Source organism: Siphateles boraxobius, unplaced genomic scaffold (genome assembly GCF_051911475.1).
Source record: "Siphateles boraxobius isolate OS27281-9 unplaced genomic scaffold, OSU_SipBor_1 6, whole genome shotgun sequence".
Taxonomy (NCBI): Eukaryota; Metazoa; Chordata; class Actinopteri; order Cypriniformes; family Leuciscidae; genus Siphateles; species Siphateles boraxobius.
In genome coordinates, this window is record NW_027509186.1 from 16,578,971 (window position 1) to 16,604,670 (window position 25,700).

Genomic DNA, 25,700 nt, shown 5'->3' on the forward strand with positions numbered 1-25,700 from the left:
AGGTGCGACCTCAGGCCGTAACTGTAGAGGTGAGGGAGGAACGACAGGGGCTTAGAAGGTGGACGAGTAGATGGCGAAGGTCTGGGGAAAGGAGACTGATGAGACCTTGGAGGCGATGATGGTAGTTGCCTGGTGACCGAGATGGTTTCTGCGGACTGCGGAAGGAGCCACAGTGCAAAGGTGACCAACCGACATCCACGTGACGGCAGACGGAGATGAAGACAATGTCAGAGGATCCCCGGGCGTAAACGAAGAGCTGATTGGCTTGAGTGACACTGCTGGCTCTGGAGACCAGAGGCGACGGGTGAGGCGACGAGCGCTCGAAGTGGAGCCAGAGTGTCCGAGGACTGAGTCTGAGCTGGTGTGACTAAGGCGGAGGCGGAGCTTGAGGGAAGTAGGGACCCGCTGTAGCCGTAGGGTGGAGGGACTGAGCGCAGTGAAAGGCTCGGAGGTCCGTGGCTGAAGCAGAGTGACGACTGATGGGTGGGACGAGGGAACCCGGTGGAGCCGCAAAGTCAAGGTTTTCTGGTTGAGCCGAGTGCGGGAGGAGCCAAAGCGAATCCAACAGGTTGAAGGGCCAAGGTGGAGCAAAAGGATTAAAGAGGCTGGAGGCAGAGCCACAGAATCTTCTCGCTCGGGTGAGTCTGGCAGTTGCACGGCCTGCGGCTTCACAGCACAGCAAGGTGTTCCAGCAGAGGCGGGGCTGTAGGACTGGCTGAGCTTAGAGGTGAAAGGGACGGGGTATGCTTGAGGTGATCAAGAACGGTTATTCCAATTCCCAAAAGGTCAACTAAACAGTCTCAGTGCGGTCTTGAAACAGCGATGATTCAGGACAAACAGATAAATTACAGTTTATAGAGCAATTATGCAATGATGATTCAGAACAGATCCATCAGCCAGTCCCCCGTTTCCAAATCCACCGGTATTCCCTCTGTTGCTGCTGTTGCGGGATGTATGATCCTCAGGATCTGCCTCACTCATTGCAGTGGGCGGTCACTCTCCATCTGCGGGGGGCTCATGCGAAGTCTCCGTGGTCGAGGGTTGTGGTGGGCTGGGCTATGAGTCTGGCTGTGTTCTGAATTGGGGATAGATGCTCTCCAGACATCTGATGATTGCCTCCATCCAGTCAAGTCCTGTGTCTGGGAGTTCTACTGGTTCGTGATAGTTAGCCCTGATACAGAACAATGACTTCAGGGTCTCTATGGGATGAATACAGTATCAAAATGAATAACACATGCAAGCACAATTATCAATTAACTTGATTAATGTTGCAGATATGTTTTACTATCCACAACCAAATGGCTTTCAACTTGCATGTGCAAAATTCAAAATTGAATGAATGTGTATAAATTTGTACAAATAGACACATTTTTGTGAAAACAAATGTTTTCTTTTGTATTAGTGTATCATAATTTGCGCATGCAACAAAGAAGATGTGCATGTGTGGATCAGGTGACGCGCGTGCATTCATTGAAGTCTTTTCTGAGTCAATCTCATTTGATTCATTTGGATTTTGAGACTTTCTTTTTGCTGTTTTTAAGCATTTCACAACCCACACACAAACAACTACAAATGAACAGGCATGGTGCTAATTCTTAATGTGTGCACAATACCCATCTATTTGACAAACTCACAAATGTGCGTCACTACATTTAAACTAATACAATACAACTTGTGTGCGCAAAATCCAGAATCACGTGAATGTGCAGCATTTTGTACAAATAGAGACATAGTTGTTAATACAAAACCTCGATTTTGTATTAATGTAGCTCAGAATTAGTGCATGCAACAAGTAAGATGTGCATTTGTGAATCAGGTGATACACGTGCATTCATTGACTCGTTTCTGGGTCGATCCTATTTGATTCATGTGGATTTTGAGACTTTCCTTTTGCCGGTTAAGCTTTGCACGATCCACACACAGCTGTCTCAGAAAACCTACTACCACTAGATGGCAGTAGCTGCTAAAAAAGACAACGACAACGTAATCGAGCGTTCTTCCCCATTTAAGACGCTTAATGTGAGTGATATTTAAGCACCAAATTTAGTACACAATATAGGCCTATCTTATTAATAAACTTTGCATACTTTGTAGAGGCAAACAGATTAAATCAGATTGTCTTACTGCATTGACGTTAAGCTTTTTCTTTATAATAATAGGCTCTATGGGAAGAAAATAGAGCCTATATGAACGCGACGCGCCAAGTTTACATTTACATTTACATTTAGTCATTTAGCAGACGCTTTTATCCAAAGCGACTTACATTTGAGGATTAAACCAAGCGAGTCATCGTGGAGAGGCAAAAACAACGCAAGAAGTGCTCAGAATACAAAGTTCAAACATTGCTCAGAGTAGCATAAACCAGACAAGCGAAGATTTCAAGAAAAAGTTTTTTTTTTTTTTTTTTTTTCTATGTTAAGTGCTCACGGAAGAGATGAGTTTTTAGTTGTCTTTTGAATGCTGTCAGGGATTCTGCATTACGGACGAGGGTGGGTAGGTCATTCCACCAGCATGGAACCGTGAATGAGAATGTTCTGGACAGTGATTTTGTGCCTCGTGTGAAGGCACCACGAGCCGTCGCTCCTTGGCCGATCGTAGGCTTCTGGTAGGGATGTAGACCCGTAGGAGCGAGTGAAAGTAGGAGGGAGCTGAGCCGGTGGACAATCTGTAAGCAAGTGTCAGCGCCTTGAACTTGATTCGAGCAGCGAGTGGTAGCCAATGCAGGGAGATGAACAGCGGAGTGACGTGAGCCCTTTTGGGGTCGTTGAAGACAAGATGATCAGCAGCATTCTGGATCATTTGTAAGGGTTTAGTTGCACATGATGGAAGTCCAGCTAGAAGAGCATTGCAGTAATCAAGCCTAGAAATAACCAGGGCCTGGACAAGAAGTTGTGTTGCATGCTCAGTTAGGAAAGGCCTGATCTTCCTGATGTTGTGCATTGCAAACCTGCATGATCGAGCTGTCTTTGAAATGTGGTCTGTGAAGGTCAGCTGGTCATCAAAGATTACTCCAAGATTTCTGACAAGTTTCACGTTTTGTTGAAAAATTTACACGCAAAATTTCTCTATTTGTACAACTTTCTACACATTCATTACATTTTTAATTTTGCACACGCAAGTTGAAAGCCATTTGGTTGTGGATAGTAAAACATATCTGCAACATTAATCAAGTTCATTGATAATTGTGCTTGCATGTGTTAATCATTTAGATACTATATTCATCCCATAGGTCTCGTAGTCATTAGAGCAGGTGATGGCGAGATGACAAAAAACAAGATTTTTCAACTGAATAATCCAATAAATGAAGGCTTCGGCAGGCTAAAGCAGTGAATTTTGTTGCATAATCCATCTGGGTAGGTTGTTCTGTTACAATATGAAGATCCAAAGATGATAAAGAGTCCAGGTTCCAAATACTGATTTTTTTAATGCAGTAAAAAAAAAAAAAAACAGATTCAAGTATGTTTTTTTTTTTTTGCAAGTATGTTTTTTTTTTTACAAGTATGCTGGAAATAATCAATATGTTCAATGATAATTTAATAATACATTTTTATTTAGAAAAAACAAACAATATATTGACTATTCAGGTGACTATTCAAATGCACTTTTTTGTAATGTCTATTTGTGGTTTTACTTATCTGCCACAATAATGTAGGCTAATGTATTATCTTACTAACTTAACTGTATTAAATTTAGGGTTTGTTAATTGCCATTTAATTTAATTTAATTTGTTTGATTACAAAATGTATTTGAGCCCGATAGTCTGCTTATGTGAAAGATGCATCACTCCATTTCACTTTTTGTTTAGTGTTTTTACATATATATCTGAAATATTATAGGCTAATTTTTGTTTATGTGATGTTTTGAAATGGACATTTGCAAATGTGAGTGCTGAAGGCAGCAGTATTTCCCCATCCATTACCTCACCATTGCACCCATTCGGGGCTGGATTTTTGCTGTGTCTGCTTCTAATCTACCTCAGTAAATCCAATCCAAATGGCATAATGTCTTTACAGAGGGGAGTGGTGAGGTGGGGGAAAAGGAGAGAAGACTGAGCGAGAGACTAAAAGATGAGGCAGGGTCTTAATTGGATTCCCTATGTCCATGTGATATGTCTTATAATGGCCTAATTCAAGATGAATCATCCTTGGCTTGCTAGAAGCTAAGCGCGTGGCCACAGCCTCAATAGCTATCTCCACAGCCCCTGCCTTGACGCTTTCTCAAGGCTTCTGTGTGTGTTTTTCTTCTTTGTCGCGCATAGACCATGGTTACAGAAGATAACCGTGGCTGTCACTTCAAGTGGCACCTTATAATCCTGAACAATAATGCGACCATGTCCTTTTTCTCCTTTGATCCTGACTATCCATTCTAGCAAACCATTGTTAACATTTCACAAATACAACCAGTTTCAAATCTGGCTCAAAAGCTTCTTTTCGCCTGTGTAAAATAATTAATTTTGAAAACCTTTTCTCGTCTTACGGCTAAAAATACCACTTTATATCTCACAATTGTGACTTTAATTCTCATAGATGCGTCTTTATCTCACAGTTGCAAGTTTTTTTCTTGTAATTTATTTGTGCACTAGTTTTGTGTTATTGTATTTAACATTATGAACATTATTTCTAGTCAGAAAAAGTCTAGTAGTCTAGTCGTTCATTTAAGCCATTAGTCGACTAATTGCATGCTTATATTAATTTAATTACTTAAATATGTACTAGGGGGAATACTAAACCATAACAAGCATTTTATATGTGTGTAATATATGCCTCGCGCTCGAGCAAACACATGAAGCTTGCTGCAAAGCACCAGCAAAAGTAATAATTCTGAATGTGTCGGAAAAAATAGCAAGTAGAAATTTTAATAATTTATTAATAAACTAATGATTTCTGAGTCAGTGTCAGCTACAAAGATGGAGTTGACAATGCTGACTCCATCTCCGCAGTAGCCTATAGTGGATGCGGCTTTAGATAGAAATGCATCTTTCATAGGGGTTACATAATCAGAGAGTATTTGTTTTTTATCTTAATTGGTTTGTTTAAAAGTAGATATTTCAAACTTTCTATAGATATATTTCTAATGTCTTCCAGGCAAGTAGCTTATACGCTGAGTTTCGGTTCATTTTTATGATGCGCTTCAGTTCATAGAGTCTGAGACGGCAGAAAGCGCATATTCTTTTTGTATTCTTTATTTTTTAAAAGCACAACGTTTTGTTGTTATTGTGAGTTTACACAAATAAGTGTTACCCTTTACAGTTTTGAATGATGAACTACCACTTGTCTGTATGACCATAAATGGCTAAAATTAGTATTATATTCACTTTCGGTCCATTTAGTCCACAAGACCGTAGAGTGTCCCATTTGTCATTTTAGGTTTCAGAAGGGTGCTCACTTTTGGTGTGAAAGGGCCTTTACATTTGCCAAAAAAAAATTTTTCCTTGATTATTAAAAAGCAAACAAGCAAGCCCAGCCCATGTTAGAAAAAGTAATCCAAAAGTTATGTAGCAAAAGTTATGTAGCTAAAGTAATGTAACGCATTACTTTCAATAAAAACCCAATTAGTTACTTTTTTTGGAGAGAATTGCAATAGTATAACACAATACATTTAAATGTAACTTTCTTCACCACTGACTATAACTTTGTAGAAGAATTGGTTTACCTTTTTGTGGGAATGTGATAGATAGATAGATAGATAGATAGATAGATAGATAGATAGATAGATAGATAGATAGATAGATAGATAGATAGATAGATAGATAGATAGATAGATAGATAGATAGATAGATTGATAGATACATCTATACATACATACTTTATTTCTGAACTTTCGGATATGACACGGAATGTCCAGCAATATCGTGACACAACGCTCTCTCAGCAGAGCTGGAATCTCATTCCTGATGAGAGTCACTGCTTAGTAGCCATGATCTCGGTTTTCTTCAGGCATCTCTTTGCCGCCCACATTCAGTATCTGAGTCATGAATTGTGCCACATATACGTGATTGTCACTCACATTAAGTCAACTGCACGTCCTAGTGCTCCAGCCCGGAGGTGTTTTTTGCTTCTCTGCATAGCCTCAGACTAAATATAAATGCAAAACTGTGTCCAACACAGCTTCCTCCAGAAATGATGAAGCTTTAAAGAGGGTAAATGGTTGGCTGAATATGGTTTTTTTTCAGCAGCTCAGAGTGATTTGTCATGTGCCATTCTCAGATCAGATGATTGGCTCAACAAAAAAAAAAGTTTCTAAATCTTAGTGCCTATGAGGAAACTGCTATTAAGATTGATGGGAATGCTAACGGTTAGTTTTCTCCTGCTATTATAGACTTTGAGAGTAGCGAGTCTGGAAACAGATCTCAAAAGCTAATATTTTAGTTGTGAATAGATATATTGCATTACATGACATCATATTACTGCATAATATATTATATTACATTACAGCATATATTATATTATATTATTGCATTTTTTTGCATATTATATTATATTATTGCATATTAAAACCCACTCTAGACAGGTATCAGAGTGAATCATTTTGGATTGTAACATCTAGTTCTTATTATGTAATTTGCATATTAAAAAAATAAATACATTTTTGTTGTAAATAGACCTAATCTTATGTAATATGATATATTATTATAATTATAATGAATATACTTAATGTTTATATGTGCATAAAAGCCTAAATCTGCCTTAAATCTGTTCATCATATAAAGCGATCAATTCTCTTCATCTCTTCTTTTGGACTACACCGCTCAATTCATATGGATTAGTTTTACGGTTTCTTTATTAACTTTTTGAAGTGTAAAATTGGTAGTTGCATGTCTGTCTATGGAGAGTACAGAAATCTCTCAGATTTCATCAACAAGATCTTTATTTGTGTTTGGAAGATGAATGAAAGCATTTGGAACAACATAAGGATGAGATAATAATGACAGAATATTCATTTTTGGGCGAACTAACCCTTTAAACAGCGATACTGAAATTCTGCCAATTTTCTCTGGAAAGGGCTTTATAGTGTGAGAGCGCTAGTGTCTGTTGGGACTGTTAGTCATGTAGGGAAGTGGATTCGAGTTTCTAGATTATGGTTGGTAACTGGTTTGGACACTATTTTGTTTATCATGTCGGGCTGATTTACTCAAACCAAGTCTTGTCCGGCCGAGTGTTGAAAGTGTTTGTTGTCATATGCGGTGGGCTAAAAATGAAGAATGTAAGATCAGGAAAGACAGAGAGAGGGAGAAATTGCTGTTATCTCTGTTGCCTCAGATGCACCTGCTGCACTCTTCAGACAGGAACGAGATGGGAGGAGATGAGAGGAGAAGTGCATAGCGAAGGAAGAGGTGGAAAGATCAGTGGTATGAAGAAGAGAAGATGAGATGAAATGAGAGAGGGAATGAAAGAGAGAGAGAGCAGAGGAGAAGAAATGGGACTGCTTCAATGGCTCTTAGCTTCAAAGCTCGCACCTGAGCCCAGTGTAACCGTGTGTATGTGTGCGTTTTGTGGATGAGTGTATTCATTTGCTCATGTGGTCTAACAAGGCTCGTGTGTGTGTGTGTGTGTGTGTGTGTGTGTGTGTGTGTGTGTGTGTGTGTGTGTGTGTGTGTGTGTGGTGTGCAGATACACATGGCCATGAGAAAAGACGGTCTTCAATTTGAGTCAGTGTTGGGTTTAGATGAATGACCCTCCATCTGCCACAAGTTACCTGGCTATGTAGGACTTCATCTCTATTCAGATACGGCCAAATACGGTTTCTCTGACTCGGTGAACTTGACATTAACGTCGACCCTGTTTACTTTCTTAATACACGTGTCTGGTCTCATTGTGAACCATCGATGCATTTCATTCCCAGGAAAAATACAATTTTTTAAATGTATTATCAAAACTGCTCGGTTTCGGAAATCACTGTTGGGTAATGTTAACCAGCTATTTGGCTATTGGTTAACAACCTATAGTCTACACAGCTTAGATGACATCAGTGTTAAAATAAAACATTGATTGCAAATGCTGTCTCATGTTGCCTTAAAATGTTTTGTAAATGTTTACTTGAATACTTTCCTAATATTTGAAATGAATACAGTGACCACACCATATATCCATCTCAGTCCGTCCGTCCATCCATCTATCTATCTAATCAACTTTTTTAACTTTTTCAGAACTTTAAATATGACTTTGTCATCCCAACATTAAAAGTTTGTCTAGACAAGATTGTTTCCTAAAAATTACATATCTATTTCATTGTATTTCACTTATTTTAATTATATTTCCTTGCATTGACATTTAAGTTTCAATTCTGTATCGTTTGCTTCCAGAGTTCAGAACAAATTCAAGGGTTTGGCTGGCCATGCGATCTCGACATGACTGCCTCTATGCCTCATCTCATGTCACTGTACATGATCTAATCCTTTTTCTGAAGTATTTTTCATTTCAATTTATGTGATATATTGTTAAAACTATAACAAAACCAGGTGTCAAGAGTGTGTGCATCTTTTTCCATTCCTCACGTGTCAGCCCAAGGATTGATACTGGTGCGTGATGTCACACCATACGGAGCAGAAGATGATGGTAATGCACCAAAAAGCTGGTTTGTAGGGCCCTATGAAATCCGTTTTATTTTTTCCCACATTCCAAATTCAGTCTTATTTTGTTTTCATTTTTCTGGACTCCCATTTTAATGGTTAAATAACATTTTAGTAATTAAAAACGTGTAATTAATTGAAATCATGAAACGTATATAATTTAACAATAATTTATTAAAATGTTTAAATAAATTACATTTTAAAGGCTCTATAAAATAGTTTTTTTTTAATGGTTAAATTGTAATGGCCAATTATTTAAAATGTAGGCCTAATGATTTAAGCAAAACTTTCTTCAAAGGTTAAAACCAACCTTTTATTTTGAAAGGTTGCCATGTAGCTAGACTTTTGAGTCTCTGTTTTGTTTTGTTTTTTTGATATAACGATAGTTTTTCTCAAATCAAGTTAAAATGCTGCTAAAGTGACTCTCAGAGCAGCTGTGTAGATGAAGTTCATCGATCCATTACTGAGAACATCGCAAGCGTCATGGGTGCTTCAGTGTGAGGTAAATGAATCCGCGCGTCTGAGCCATTCATTCACAGAGACACGCAGAACATGCATGATTCCTTTTTAAATAGTCTTTAAGCGGTTTAATATTCACAGACACTAGTCTATATCACGATATTATGTAAGTTTACTTACCTTCTTTTCATCCAAGATCTGACTAATTCCGTGAAATTCCGCGTTATACAGTAAATTTTGTTTTTATGCATGGATATCGCAATTCAGTCCATGTTTTCTGTATTGCGGTAACTTAATGAAATCATATGGCCCTATGGTTGCCAACCACCGTAAAACAAGAAGAAGAAGAAGTCACCGTCACTAACTGATCCAGCATCAGTGATACTTAGCAGTTGTTTTTCCGATTTGAGCTTGAGCTTTAGAAATGCTTTGGAAAATGTAACGTTAGCTTGTGTGGACGCTACCACACTACTTGATCAAAAAAAGAGCTTCGCTACTGAAAAGCTATTTGATTCAGAAAACAGCGACGCTACCACCCCGCTACTGAGAAATGTAGTTAAACTAGTAGCGTCACTACTTGTAGCGACGCTACTGCCCAACACTGCTTTTTAATGAGGGAACAGTTACTGAGTGCACCTTTAAGTAAACATCACTGTTGTCGCGGCTTCATCTCGATGACAAAACTGCATCAAGATTCATTTACACATATAACTGTCCATGTGTGAAGGAGCTGTTTTGGTTTATTTCACCAGGAAATGTGTCTATTTGTGATCGATGAGCATCTGTGATCAAATTATTGCCTTTTGACTATATTTTCATTCACTTGGCTATTGCATGTGTGTATCGGTTTTGAGGAAAACATTTGCATGTTTATATGTTTATTGATGAGTATGTGAGAGAAAAACTGAAGGGGTATGTTCATCTGTCTGCGATAACGAGCCTCTTATCTTCCATATCTGTCCATCCGTTTACATTTGTCTAATGAATCAAATTTCGCTGCTCAATGTTTCTATGCCTGAGTGTGTGTGTGTGTGTCTGTGTGTGCGTCGTGTGTGTGTGTGTGTGTGTGTGTGTGTGTTCCTTTCTCTGTTCTTCTTCATACAAATGTGTATGTGTGCATGTCTGGCTTTGTATTTGCTCTGTTCATGTGAGCGTACATTTGTCTAGGGAGGAGAGGTCACAGGAAGTACGGTGGGCGACTCAGGTGGGCTACTCTGAGGTCATAATCTTTGGCTGACTAACCATTGGCTGTCATGCTCTGGCTCCTAATGCTCCTAGTAACACAGACAAAAACTCCCCACACAAACTCAGACACACCTCTGCACATTCCCCATACAACACACACACACACACACACACACACACACACACACACACACACACACAGACACAGACACAGACACAGACACACACACACACACACACACACACACACACACACAGACACACACACACACACACACACACACACACACACACACACACAGACACAGACACAGACACAACCACAACCTCTTCCTCATCATTCCTTCTCTCCGGTCTCAAAGAACAGACTGCTGAACACACACACTTGGTTTCTACCGCAGCTTGACTGCAGCAGAAAGTGAAAGGAGAAAGAATGAGGTAACTGGAGGGTGTTTAAATGACCAGGGGGCTAGAGACCCCTCATTCCAGTCATTGCACCCCTTATTGTTTCTAAAAACAGTCTGAGAGGCCTAGTGATTTAAAAATGTGGACGTCCATGACATCAGACTTGAGGTAAATGAGTTAAAATATATTAGAAATGACAGTAATAATTAAAACGTTTTAGATAGGCTCTATGTAGAATTCAGAAACCCTTGTTATTAGTGACATCTGTGGACGTGAACTGAACTGCAGCCAGCAACTTATTGTTCGTGCTCGCACTCGTGCACACGTAACGTACAAGAGACCGATCTGATTCAAGGCCCCAATATACTCACGACAAAGAAGTAAAAAGAAGCTGGCAATACCTTTGAAGCGATACACTGTTAACGAACATCTGGACACTGTCCACGCTGCTGAGAGCAACGCTAGATGAATATGTAAATATGTTCTTCCTGCTTTCCTATCAATAACAAAGGAAACGCACAACAAAAATGACAACGGTGAGAAAACAGCCATTAAGAAAGCATCTGATCATAGCAATGTCGACGTATGCAATTACAGATGAGGTCATGAAAATCAGACTGTTATGATTAGTTTGATTATAAAAGTATATTTGAGACTATAAACTATATAGATACATACAATGTGAGACTATAGTTTGAATTAATCCCTTTTCTTTGCATGACACATTGGCACTACAGTACCGAATGGCTCTTTCAGCATCATCCTAAACATTGTATAAGCATTTATTTCATGTGTCATAGAACAGAAAAGAGGCATTAACATCACATCCTTTTGATTTTTCTAGCAAAGTACCTTCACCTTTCATTGGTATCCTAGGAAGTCGGGAAAGTTTGTTAAGCTTTGTTATAGGCTGTTCACAAATTTGCAATAAAGTGATTAATACATGGAGAATATTAATATCATATACAAAGAAAAAATAAACAATATAAAGCATATGATGATATTATAACACTACGGGACAATAATCGTTACCTGGCAATACTTGAAATTGTATTGGAATGTATTTAATCTATTTAGAATGACCTTTTGCTATGTTAATATCCTGTATAGTTGTGTTATGTGACTGAGAAGAGAAAATTATTTAGTACCAGTAGGTTGTAGATATGACATGACTGTGATGAAACACGTTGTTTGTACATGCTACCTTGGCATTGCTGTTGAATTTTTTGCTGTTGTTGTTTTGAAGGACCTTTTGGCTTTTTTAGCTTTGCTATATATCGAGGACTGAGCCAAAATTTGAGAGAGCGAGGATGAGGGATGAAGTGAAAGACATGCATAGAGGCAGAGAGAGAGAGAGAGAGAAAGACAGAAATGCTATACCTGCGTGCTTGGTCTGTGAGCACACCATCAGTCTTTACTGGAAAATCTATGTGCCTAAACAATGTCTTCTCTACCACAACAAGTGATGAGCCTGGCTTCATCTGCAGAGAGTGAGTGAGAGAGAGAGAGAGAGAGAGAGAGAGAGAGAGAGAGAGAGAGAGAGAGAGAGAGAGAGAGAGAGAGAGAGAGAGAGAGAGAGAGAGAGAGAGATGGCGTGAGGGTGAGAAAGCGAGAGAGTGAGAGGAAATTGTGAGCAGTTAAAAAGAGAGGGAGAGCAGAAGAGAAGAGAAAACAAATGCATCTCATTTTCCAAGCGGGCTCCTCTACAGTGATCTCCTCAGCCATCAGTGTCCACATAGCTCCTATTCCTTCCTTTAAATCCATTTGAAACCCAAGACTTGCCCCATCTGTCTAGCTGTGAAGCCCCTCTCCTTCCTCAGTGCCGAGCTGCACAGCAATAACGCCCCCTAGTGCCTAGAAACTCCAGGGGAGCAACTAGCTACTTGAACAACAATACTGAGGCTCTTATTACAATATGCCAGATCTCACTGGATATTTCTTTGGTTTATTTGCTAGGGCTTTTTTTCCCATAGTGAAATTAAGGATTTTATATTGTTTTGGGTATGTAAGCTTGCCCCTGTGAGAAAACAAAAAAACAAAAAACTGATGATCATCATATCATCCAGTATAAATTGAGAATGTTCCACAGAGAGACTTGAGCTTCAAAGGAAGTCAGAAAATCAAAGTAGTTCACATAGTAAATATCACAAATAATCTTAGATGATATATAAATATCACAAATAATCTTAGATGATATATTGTTTTTAATTGTAATCATAATGCTAGTTGTTTATTTTCTTCAAAGCTATTACTGTGTTATTATATTATGTAGAAAGCTGTCAGATTTTATTGTCTCATTTAAAGGTTTCAGAGGCCGTTCACATAGGACATGTTCTTGCTTTTAGTCTGCACAGTTTTGTGTCAGAAGTACATTTAGTCTTTTTTAATAATTCAACCTTTAATAACACAAGACCTGCGTTTTTTGCTCCCTACCGCCTTGCACCGTTTAGGTTTTTTACAGCTAAGTCTGTGTGAACAAGTTCATAAGTAGGATTTTAAGATATTCCCTACACATTGTACAACCAAAAAAGGTTGCCGTTTCACACTTTTGGCAGCCAATATCAAGCTCAGAGTGGGAAAACTGTGTAACTCGGGTAAACTTGGACAGTGCCACATCTGAGTTCGATTCGTTTGAACAGAGCACAAAAACTGATTTTCACTCTCTCTCGTCAAAAGCTGCGAGAAGCGCTCTGTAGCCTCGAGCGATGCAGGGGAAAGTTGCGCAGCGGAGGGAGCGCTTTGATCGGCGGCGTGCGCGTCTCTTCTGCTGGAGGTGATTTGCAGTGCTGTTGCTGCTGCTCTTTTTTCCCTATAAGCAGAGCGCTATGCTAGATTAGCATTTAGTGCATTTCTACAGGCTTGTCGACAGTGCAGGGGCCACGCTTCATCATCCGTCTGTGATTCACACAGGCGGTTCAAATGATAATGGTCCGCTTCTGCAGTGTCGTGCTGAGGCCACTGAAAGTGAAAGTGCTCTGATAGAAATCAAGAAGCACTGCGAGGCCCTTCATTAAGATATTAAATAACAACGTGCAGGGGTTTGTGTGGCCCTATGTAAGATTTGTTACACTATTTGTTTTAAAGCATTAATGCAGACCTATTATGCATAGGCAGCGATTTATGTATACCGGCAGAAGCCGGTGGGTGCCCACTGCCCACACTCTATACTCCACCCCCTGCGATGACATCTACATCTTTCATTTTTGTTTATTGGAAACTTGCAAGTGCACATTCAATAGCAACCAAGTATAAACATCTTTATTCACCTATGTTTCCATGAGAAAATGATAAATGGGCTAAGCAAGGTGACACATTCACATATGCAACAAATGCCCCTTAAAACATTTTAACATGCCCCTTGCTCCATACTCATTAGGCTATACTTGGTGTTTTTTATGAGTACAGTCTTTTTTCTCTGTGCGATGGTGCACTTGAATTAATTGCACAAAAGTTATTTGTGTCTTGTGAAGAGAAACACATGGACTGCAAACACATTACCAATCAAACAAAAACATATTCTTTCCATGAGTGTTGTCACGAGTCGGTCTGCTGCTGATATACCTGATGGTTTTGGAGTTAATTACATAAAATGCATTTTATAATGGTGGAAAAAACAGAAAGTACAAGCTTTTGAGTCAGGTTATGTTGTAATGCTAAATGTAATGGTAAAATTCTGTGTATTACAACCTGCCGGGACCAGATGTAAAATCCACCAATCAGAGGTTCCGAATCTCAATTGATTTTTTGATTGGACATTTCTTTGGGTGCTCGGCACTTATGGTATTACTCTTTTTTACATTTTCAACTTTTTTAGTGTTTAATGTTGCTGTTGGAGCTTGAAAAAGGTCTGCAAAATTACAAAAAAATATTTTCTAATATCTTTACATGAAAAAGTCTAAACTAGGCTGTGTCAGTGGAGTAAAATGGCAGCTTGAACATGCATAGCCGACTGGGAGGAAGATTAGCCATCTGTAGGGTCTGTGGCTTTGCACGTCAAAACCAAGTGTGCCACACAAGCTCTAAAAAAGTGAAGCCAAACCGTCTCAATCGCCCCCCGGTGACCGGTCCTAGTATAGGTCATAAACCCCGCCTCCCCATGTTATTTAACTGGACGTGAGACCAACTAAACAATTAAATTACACTTCACTTCACATTTCTTTTTTCCAAAGATATTTCTGTCATTTACTATAGTTTGTATCACGCTGATGTAAGTTTTTGTTTTTAAAATAAGTTTGTTTTTAGTTAGTTATTTGATGCTATAAAAACGGTGCTGTGACATCATGATTGACAGGTACTCTGAGCGAAGTAGTCACTGAAGCACCAACGGACTTCGGGATCTTCGGAGGACTGAGGAGATCGTATTTACTTTATTTTAACAAGCCTCTTGTCGTACTGCAATCAACAGACATCAAAATTAGAGCAGAACGGAGGAACGGAGCAGACATAGGCCACTTAAAAAAAAGTGCAGGTACTGCTGGGAGAGTGCATTCGGCAAGAGTGAGGGCGGGGAGTTGATTTTGCGGCTTTACTTCCTGCTCACTTCTGCGCAGGTCTGGTCCCGAGATTGCAACTGCATAGACTCAAGTCCCAAGATTTCAGTGCCATATCTGGACACTGGCGGCTTCACTTCTCACCAATGGAAGAGAGCGAAGGGGCTAAAATCTTTTTTTACAGTCAAAACCAAGCATGCCGCACAAGCCATAGACCCCATAGCAACCCCCTTGATTTCAACGGAGAAAACTGAAGCCCAATTAAAGCACTCACTTCCCGATGACTGAGCGTACTGCACAGGCTCAAACTGAGCGTGACGACAGTTTGAAAGTTGTAAATCTTCTAGTAGCTGTGCCGAGTCAAATCTGAATCACCTAATTCCTCAAAAACGTTGTTGAAATATTTTGTCCTGTTGCTTTTATGGACTCTCTATCAATGGGCTTCTCCCTTGACTTTATGCCTCTATGTCCCCCCGATTGCCTCATAGATAGTAAAAGATTGCCTGCGAGCTTCTCCTCCTGTCTATACGGTAATTTCTCTCGAAGTGCGACAGAGAGTCGCGTGGTTATGACGCAATCGTTAGTCTATTTTTTGAAAAACGGCTTCTACGGGGCCATAACATAAGATACAAAGTAATGTAGCTTACACTTTTCATTTTCCTTCAGTACTACGTCCGGGATTGTGCTGTAGTCTTTGGCCCAGTCCCAATTTGCATACTATCCGTCCTAAATAGTATTTAAAAATAGAAATTAGTACATCGTAAATCCCAGTATGTTGAAATGAGTATTCCAAAGATACCCGGATGGTCTACTATTTCCGGTCAGAATCCGCAGTGGCCCACAACCCATCGCGTGTTGGACGAGGATTCGGTTAGAACTACAAACACGAGTGAAAAGTGTTAAAAAATTACAGACATGGAGGACGTGCGAGTCCGGCGGTTATGTAGAGAGATTTAGATGAAGGGGTTTGAGTGATTAATTATCAGTATCTAACCTGACGAAAGGGTATTTATTCAACGTTGTCTAAATTGTATTGTATCTGCAGCAGCATTGTGAACTTTTGTAAAAATACGTTTAGCCATTTCCCTTTTAAATGCATAATTTATTCAAATTGCAAACACATGAGGAGAGTGTCACGGAACAGGTAAGGAAAAAAGTGTGAGTACTCAAGTGCAGGAGAAATTATATTTATTTACAAAAGAAAACATAAACACAAAACAAAACCCACGAGGGGGAAAACATAACTAATACATATAAAACAAAAACAGAACATGAAACTTACAGGAGGATCACAGGGAACAGGAAACATTAGACAACGATCCGACAAAGACTGCAAACAAGAGGAGACTTAAGAAGGGAACAAATCAAGAGGGGACAGGTGGAAGAACTCAAACAATAATCAGGTAACGAGGGGGAGGGATCAGACAAGGACAAGAGCACATGGCCCACAATAACAAAACACCCATGTGCAACACAAGACAGGACAGGCATGTGACATTACCCGCTCCCTACGGAGCGGCTACCAGACGCTCCATAAGACCAGGGCGGGACGGGAGGGACGGGAGGGACAGACCAGGGTGGGACCGGAGGGACAGACCAGGGCGGGACGGGAGGGACAGACCAGGGCGGGACGAACCAGGGCGGGACGGGAGGGACGGACCAGGGCGGGACGGGAGGGACAGAACGCTTAGTCCTGGGAGGCCAGGGCGAAGCAGACAGTCCATCGGGCGGCCAGGGCGAAGCAGACAGTCCATCGGGCGGCCAGGGCGAAGCAGACAGTCCATCGGGCGGCCAGGGCGAAGCAGACAGTCCATCGGGCGGCCAGGGCGAAGCAGACGACCCATCGGGCGGCCAGGGCGAAGCAGACGACCCATCGGGCGGCCAGGGCGAAGCAGAAGACCCCCCATCGGGCGGCCAGGGCGAAGCAGAAGACCCCCCATCGGGCGGCCAGGGCGGTGAAGACCCCCCATCGGGCGGCCACGACGGTGGCTCCGGCTCAGGAACAGCAGACACCGGCTCAGGAACAGCAGACACCGGCTCAGGAACAGCAGACACCGGCTCAGGAACAGCAGACACCGGCTCAGGAACAGCAGACACCGGCTCAGGAACAGCAGACACCGGCTCAGGAACAGCAGACACCGGCTCAGGAACAGCAGACACTGGCTCAGGAACAGCAGACACCGGCTCAGGAACAGCAGACACCGGCTCAGGTACAGCAGACACCGGCTCAGGTACAGCAGACACCGGCTCAGGTACAGCAGACACCGGCTCAGGAACAGCAGACACCGGCTCAGGAACAGCAGACACCGGCTCAGGAACAGCAGACACCGGCTCAGGAACAGCAGACACCGGCTCAGGAACAGCAGACACCGGCTCAGGAACAGCAGACACCGGCTCAGGAACAACAGACACCGGCTCAGGAACAGACACAAGAACTGTAACAGTCACAAGAACAAACACAAACACAGAAACAAACACTGGCTCTGGCGCTGGAACAGGCGCTGGCTCTGGAACAGACATTGGCTCCAGCTCTGGAACAGGCCTTGGCTCTGGAACAGGCACTGGCTCTGCCTCCGGCTCTGGAACAGCAGACACTGGCTCCGGCTCTGGAACAGACACTGGCTCTGCCTCCGGCTCTGGAACGGGCACTGGCTCGGTCTCCGGCTCTGGAACGGGCACTGGCTCGGTCTCCGGCTCTGGAACAGGCACGGTCTCTGGCTCTGGAACAGGCACTGGCTCCGGCTCTGGCTCTGGAACAGGCATTGGCTCTGCCTCCGGCTCTGGAACGGGCACTGGCTCTGTCTCCAGAACAGGCATTGGCTCTGCCTCTGGCTCTGGAACCGCAGACACTGGCTCCGCCTCTGAAACAGGAGACACTGGGTCCGGCTCTGGAACAGCAGACACGGGCATGTCCAGGATCCGAGCCAGACGCTCCAGATAGTCCGTAAGTGCCTTGGCGGCCACACAAATGGGCATTTCCGGATCTGTCTCTGACTGGGCAGACTGGACGTGCTCAGTCTCTGACTGGGCAGACTGGACGTGCTCAGTCTCTGACTGGGCAGACTGGACGTGCTCAGTCTCTGACTGGGCAGACTGGACGTGCTCAGTCTCTGACTGGGCAGACTGGACGTGCTCATTCTCTGACTGGGCAGACTGGACGTGCTCAGTCTCTGACTGGGCAGACTGGACGTGCTCAGTCTCTGACTGGGCAGACTGGACGTGCTCAGTCTCTGACTGGGCAGACAGAGCGTACACTGTCTCTCGCTGGGCAGACGTGACGTGAACAGTCTCTCGCTGGGCAGACGTGACGTGAACAGTCTCTCGCTGGGCAGACGTGACGTGAACAGTCTCTCGCTGGGCAGACGTGACGTGAACAGTCTCTCGCTGGGCAGACGTGACGTGAACAGTCTCTCGCTGGGCAGACGTGACGTGAACAGTCTCTCGCTGGGCAGACGTGACGTGAACAGTCTCTCGCTGGGCAGACGTGACGTGAACAGTCTCTCGCTGGGCAGACGTGACGTGAACAGTCTCTCGCTGGGCAAACGGAGCGTGAACAGTCCCTGGCATGGCCCCTCTTCTCCGCTGAGTCCTCATTAGGTCGGATCGTTATGTCACGGAACAGGTAAGGAAAAAAGTGTGAGTACTCAAGTGCAGGAGAAATTATATTTATTTACAAAAGAAAACATAAACACAAAACAAAACCCACGAGGGGGAAAACATAACTAATACATATAAAACAAAAACAGAACATGAAACTTACAGGAGGATCACAGGGAACAGGAAACATTAGACAACGATCCGACAAAGACTGCAAACAAGAGGAGACTTAAGAAGGGAACAAATCAAGAGGGGACAGGTGGAAGAACTCAAACAATAATCAGGTAACGAGGGGGAGGGATCAGACAAGGACAAGAGCACATGGCCCACAATAACAAAACACCCATGTGCAACACAAGACAGGACAGGCATGTGACAGAGAGTCTCCGCATGAAAGACCCACGACTGGCAGATGAAACGTGCTCTCCGAAATGGTAGGAAATAAAATTATATTGAATGGAGGATTTTAACTGCGACAAGATGATTGACAGGGCAGGTTACGGTGACAGGAACACGCGACAGAGCTGTCCGTTAAAGGTGGCATGACAGTATGTCCCAAAGCTTGCTTACTCTTTTGCTACACACTCAAAAGTATGTACTTTGTCTTCACAAAAAGTGTACATACTTTTAGGTCGTAGTATAAGTAGGCGAATTGGGACTGGGCCTTTGGTTTTCTGCAATCATTTTTTTACTGGGCCAATCAGCGAACAGAGGGACTGGCTGAGAACGATGACGTTGATGTCGTGTGCTATTTTGAGTTGCAGTTCAGTAATGGCAGCGGAGAAAGATGCGAGTGAAGCCATTTGGTCTGTTGTGGCAACGCTGCCGAATATCAAGAAGTTAAAGTTTGATTTTCCAGCTCGCTCCGTTAGTGGTGAATGAGTTGGCTAAGGCGAACGCTAGGCATACGTCACGACCAAACGTTAGGGATTGTTTATGGCAGATCCAGAGTGACTCTAGGCAGATCCAATAGTTTTAGACTTCAATAGTCAAAAATCTATTTTTTATGTCTCCATATTTAACACATCTGATTTAGATCACCAGCTCGTTAGGAGAGACTCCTTGAACTGAACTGAGTGTGTCAGATAAGAGAGACATACAAAATGTGCAGAGCAGTGGGTCCCGAGGACTGGAGTTGAGAACCACTGCAATAGAGTACCCGCCTACAAGGAAGTTAACGCTTGTGAATGGAGCGGTGCCAGACTCTATGTACAAATTAAATGAAATGTACGAGAGTCTGGTGGGACCAGGCTAATATAGAACCACAGACAGCAATTATTTTATCGGCGGGCAAAGTTTGCACAGAAATGTAAGATTTTTCCCATCCTCACCGACCTTGTCATAAAGCTCGTTTAAATGATCATACAACGCCTCTTTGCTGCTTTTTGTTTTGATGACGCATGCGGCGTTGCGAACCTGGTGGCTGGTGTTGCCAGATTGGGTGTTTTTTCCGCTGCATATTAAGGCCTGTTTACGGTGTGTTTTAGCCATGTTTTTGCCTGGAAGGCTCTATAGAAATCTGGCACCCTATTGAACGAAGTTAAACTGAGAGTGCTGTCGTTCACAGACACCAGAATGAACGAGTTCACAGTAACGTTCATCAGGCAGTAATACAGTACGTTCAGTTCACGTTCGCCCAAAATATGAACGAGTTCATGAACTATTGTTCAATGAACGCGTCCAGGCACAACACTGGTGCCTTGTGAAGAAGTAGGATGCTATTACTCTTCAAAGCAATCAGACTTACAATTGTATTTCCTGCCAGACAATAAAGAAGGTATAAATCTGTCAGATTTACATTGAAGGATGGACCTGAGCCATATCATAGGGTAAAGATGGTAGACTATTTTGACTTGGCCAGAATAACTTTGGGTTAGACTTTATTTTAAGGTGTCATTGTTACAGTGTAATTATATATGTAAGTACTGAGTAAAAATAATTAACTATATGTACTTACTATAGAGTTAGGGTAGGATTAGGATTTGGTTGAGGGTTAGTTCCAAGTAATTATGCATAATTTACTGTTATTACTATGGTAAGTACATGCAACATATGTAACAAGGACACTGTAAAATAAAGTGTTACCTAACTTTGCAGTCACATGCAACATGCTAAAAACCACTCAGAACTTATCGGCACTCCCACTGACATTCGCTGCATTGTCAGTGTGCATTTGCATGAAGATGAACTTTCTTAAATTCATCTCTCCCTAATGTTGCCTCAGATCACCAGCTCTCATTGAAAATGAATGACTTCTGGTCGCTTTGTTCCGCAGTGCTGTCAGTGTGAATGCCCTTAACATGAAAGAAATAGCTTTCATTGGTTTGGTCAGGACACGGTGTAAACCAAACCTAAATCTACCCTTACAAATTAAGTATGTGATGTTTTCACTAAATAAATACTTTCTCCTATCCCAGTTTAATTTGCAGCGTCAACATTACTAGGCATCACTACTTTCATTTTCCCTAAAAGGAAGTTTGAACATATTTTTTTACAGAGTGTTAGGAAAACCTGTTAAAAAAGAGCATAATCAAAAGGCAAAAAATTATGCACTTCAATTTTGATGTTAAAAATTTGGCACTTATTGGGTGAAATAATAGAGTATTTGTTGAATTAATTACATGATATGCTTGCTGGTAAATTGATATCGTTTATTAATTTATGTTCAGAAATCCAATGTCAAACACATCATTGCAGGATTATGTTGTTTTTCGTGTTTAAAGTGCTTCAGTTAAGTTTAGTCTTGATTGCATCCTAGTTAGTCTCCTTGGTTGCTGATTACTTCCTGTCTGCCATTAAGTTACCCCCCCCCCCCCCCCCCCAAGCGTTGTCCTGGTCCTGGTGGAAAAATACGGAAGCAACAAGGGGGAATCTGGGGGTGGGTGGGGAGTGACCCCTGACAGACCTGTAAGGGCTGACCAAATCCGCGAGAGTCCGTCGGCATTGGCGTTGGAGGCTCCGGCTCGGTGGCGGACGATGAAGCAGAAGTCCTGGAGCGCAAGGAACCACCGCATCACTCTGGCGTTGGTATCCTTGGCCTTGGCCATCCACTGAAGGGGTGCGTGGTCTGTGAGGCGGGTGAACTTACGGCCGAGCAGGTAGTACCGTAGCTCCAGGACTGCCCACTTTATTGCCAAAGCCTCTTTCTCAACCGTGGCGTAGTTCTTCTCGGCTTTTGTCAGCTTCCTGCTAATCTCTCTCCGTGACTTGGGACAGGACGGCTCCCAACCCTGTCTCGGACGTATCCGTCTGCAACAGGAAGGGGCAGCCGAAATTGGGGGTGTGCAGGACCGGTTCCTCCGTCAGGGCATCTTTGATTCGCTGAAACACCTCTTCTGCCTCGGGACTCCAGGCGACGCCCTCAGGCTGCCACTTTTTGGTTAGGTCTGTCAGGGGGGCGGCTAACGAGGAGAAGTTGGGGATGAAGCAGCGATAATATCCTGCTAAACCCAGGAAAGCCTGCTCCTGGGTCTTCGTTCCGGGCCTTTGGGCGGCGCGGACGGCCTCCACCTTTTTCTCCTGTGGCTTAATGAGTCCCCGTCCGACCTGGAAGCCCAGGTACTTTGCCTCGAAGAGGGCCGGGTGACATTTGCGTGAGTTGGCGGTGAGTCCAACCCTTCGAAGATCCGTAAGCACCCTCCGCAGATGGTCTAGGTGGTCCTCCCAACGCTCCGAATGAATGACTACATCATCGATGTATGCTGCTGCGTACTGCTGGTGTGGCCGAAGGATGATGTCCATCAGCCTCTGGAACGTGGCTGGTGCCCCGTGAAGCCCGAAGGGAAGGGTCCGATATTGCCAGTGGCCAGTTGGGGTTGAGAAGGCGGTTTTCGGCTTGACGCTTTCTGAGAGGGGTACCTGCCAATAACCCTTCGTCAGGTCCAGAGTGGAAATATACCGGGCCTTTCCCAGGCGGTCTAGGAGTTCATCCACCCGGGGCATTGGGTATCCGTCGAATTCCGAGACTTCATTGAGGCGGCGGAAATCGTTGCAAAAGCGGAGGGTGCCATCTGGCTTCGGGACCAGGACGATTGGGCTGGACCACGGGCTGCGTGATGGTTCGATCACCCCCAACTTCAACATCTTCTGGATTTCCTCCTCGATAGCCTGCCGACTAGCCTCTGGAATACGATAGGGCCGTTGTTTTACGATGACCCGCAGCGGGGTTATAATGTCGTGTAGTACCAGACTGGTTTGCCCGGGGACTGTAGAGAATACATCCGAAAACTGACCAATCAGGTGCCCCAGCTCAGCCTTTTGTTCCCCCGACAGACTGGGGTTGGTATCCACCAAAACGGACTCGACGGTGGCAAGAGCTACGGTCTGTTCTCTGGTCCCCACCCACCTCTTCAACAGGTTTACGTGGTATAACTGGTCAGGGCTCCGTCTTCCAGGTTGCCGTACTCGGTACGTTACAGGTCCCACTTTCTCTACAACTGTATACGGCCCCTGCCAAGTGGCCAGGAACTTACAGGCTGCGGTGGGGACTAACAGCATAACCCGATCGCCCGTTTGGAACTCTCGGGGATGAGCTGTACGGTACCAGATGTTCCCGGACTAGGGGCATGACACGGTCGACCCGTTGTCTCATCTCGGCGACGTGCTCGACTAGGGACTGGTGCGGGGTGGGCTGCTGTTGTTCCCACGCCTCTTTCGCAACGTCGAGCAGACCAGGGCCAAATACTTTACATATTGCCTCACATTCACCCATTCACTCACTCATTCATACACTGACGCCGGTGTCAGCCATGCAAGGCGCCATCCAGCTCGTCGGGAGCAGCTGGGGTTAGGTGTCTTGCTCATGGACACCTACTTGCTCACTGTAGTACGCTGTAGAGGGATGAGCTCCGCAGCAAAATTGATGAGCCGGAGCTCCTCAACTGGCTCAATCGGAGAACTGTCTCGCCGGACCTAACTCTTTACTGGATCTGGTGATCGGGTTCAGCCTCAGGACGACCTGCTTTGTCTCTGAGAGAGATGGTTGCTGGAGGTTTAATCCTGGGGAGTCAGAAATAATGATGTTGTTGTCCTCAACGAATCACATGGACACCTAACCCCAGCTGACACCGGCGTCGGTGTATGAATGAGTGAGTGAATGGGTGAATGTGAGGCAATATGTACACCTCGACACTTGGTCAGGTGGAACTGGGGATCGAACCACCAACCTCTCGGTTGATAGACAATCTACATGAACCGCTGAGCCACTGCCGCCCTCACTGTAACACATGAAACAAGACAAAAACAGAGACTAAACTCATGACAGTTAGTTAAAATTTTAAATTAATTCAGGTTCAGTTACCAAACATACAATTGTAATTTAATTTAAAGCAAATAATACATTTAACATATATGGGTTATATGCATATTTTGTACTAAAAAAAGATATATATCCAAAAAGACAAGGCCATAAACTTTATCAAGGGTTAAACTCTTGTCAGTGTAACAGACACAATCACAATCACACATACACTAGTGATGCCCGGGTCGGGGTTTTTTTTCAACCCGCAGGTCCCGCCCCAGCCCGCCCCAGCACGCCCCACACCACTGTATCTATTTTTACAACCCCAGCACTTGTGGCTCTCGTGTTTGTATATTATTTCACACGAGTTGCACTTAACATAGCCGATACTGCTGTTGCCTTCTGCTGCAACTATTTCTGAGAACCGGTCCCAAACATTAGATTTAGCAGCCTGACCTTTTTTTTCTTTTAGTTATGTAAATTCCTGACCTCAATTTCTCCCGCACCTCATCTTCCATCTTCACTTTTATTTATCCATTTTTGTTGTGGCTGGCGGCGTGAGCTGCAGTGCTTGGCGCGCCGCTTTCGTGACGTATCACGTGACGCCAAAGGTTTGGGGACATCACGCAAGTTACAGTGCTACGGCCTTCATGTTGTAACCTTATCAAAGAAGCTAATACAATATGAAAATAGATATTACCAAATATTTAATATAGGCTGGAAATTGCACAAAACATACATGGATTTAAAAAAAAACAAAAACAAATTGAATGACCCGCCCCAACCCGCCCCGCAAATAAAGTGAGAATTTCTTTCCCTGCTATAACTTGGTGGCGCTATAACTTTGACTCACAATAGTCACCTCCATGTGATCGGCCTCTTACAACGAACACACTGCTGAAGTTTCATCAAGATTAGTTAATATATGCTGAAGCTATAACACACTTCCTGTTTCTCGTTTCTCACCATAAATTTGTTTTCTCTCCATGGCCAAACCGTTTGAGATTTCAAAAGTCCGCTGTCATTTTATCATCCTCAATGACTTGACTTCATGCACACCGAGTTTGGTGGCGATCAGATGATTTCCCTAGGAGGAGGATTTAGAATTCCATAGCATTCGTTTCCAAACAACCCTAAATAGCCGACTTCCTGTTGGGCTGGCGTAAAACTTAGAGTACGAAAGTTGTTCGGCCCCTTTGAGATCTATATGTGTACCGAGTTTCATATTATTATAGGCAAGCATGTTTGATATAGGGTTCGGACCCCTTTTCAGGGGGCGCTGTCGAGCCCCCCGTCACGCCCGGGTACCAGCTTCAGCCTAGCACTAATGGTTTCAAGCAAAGTTTCAAGAGTTTTCAAGCATGTTAAGGACCCCAAAAGTGGCAAAAACCTCGACATTTTTTTTAAATAATAATCCTAAGGAAACCAATAGGGTTTTCTATGGTTTTCAAAAATTGACCCTTTCAGGGCTTGGGCCCAAAATGTATGTATAAGAGGTTATAAGATGTACAGATAATATTAATTAATTTTTTTCTTATCACATTACTTTTTATAATTAATGATACAATTGAATGTTAAATGTGCTTCCCCACACATATACAAAAAATTAAATACTTTTTGTTTGAAACAGGTTTTCATTATGTTGCCAAAATCCTTTAAATTTAGCTTACTTTATGGAGAAATGTCATACATTTTAACTCGCTCAGTAGCTCGCTCAGAAACGTGTGTGTGTGTGTGTGTGTGTGTGTGTGTGTGT

General features: G+C 43.1%; 1 protein-coding gene across 6 annotated transcripts in view; it reads left to right on the plus strand.

Annotated features, from left to right (window-relative positions):
* nphs1 (NPHS1 adhesion molecule, nephrin) overlaps window positions 1–25,700 on the plus strand; it is a 152,338-nt gene that overhangs the window by 55,015 nt on the left and 71,623 nt on the right. The gene's annotated exons all lie outside the window — the stretch shown is intronic.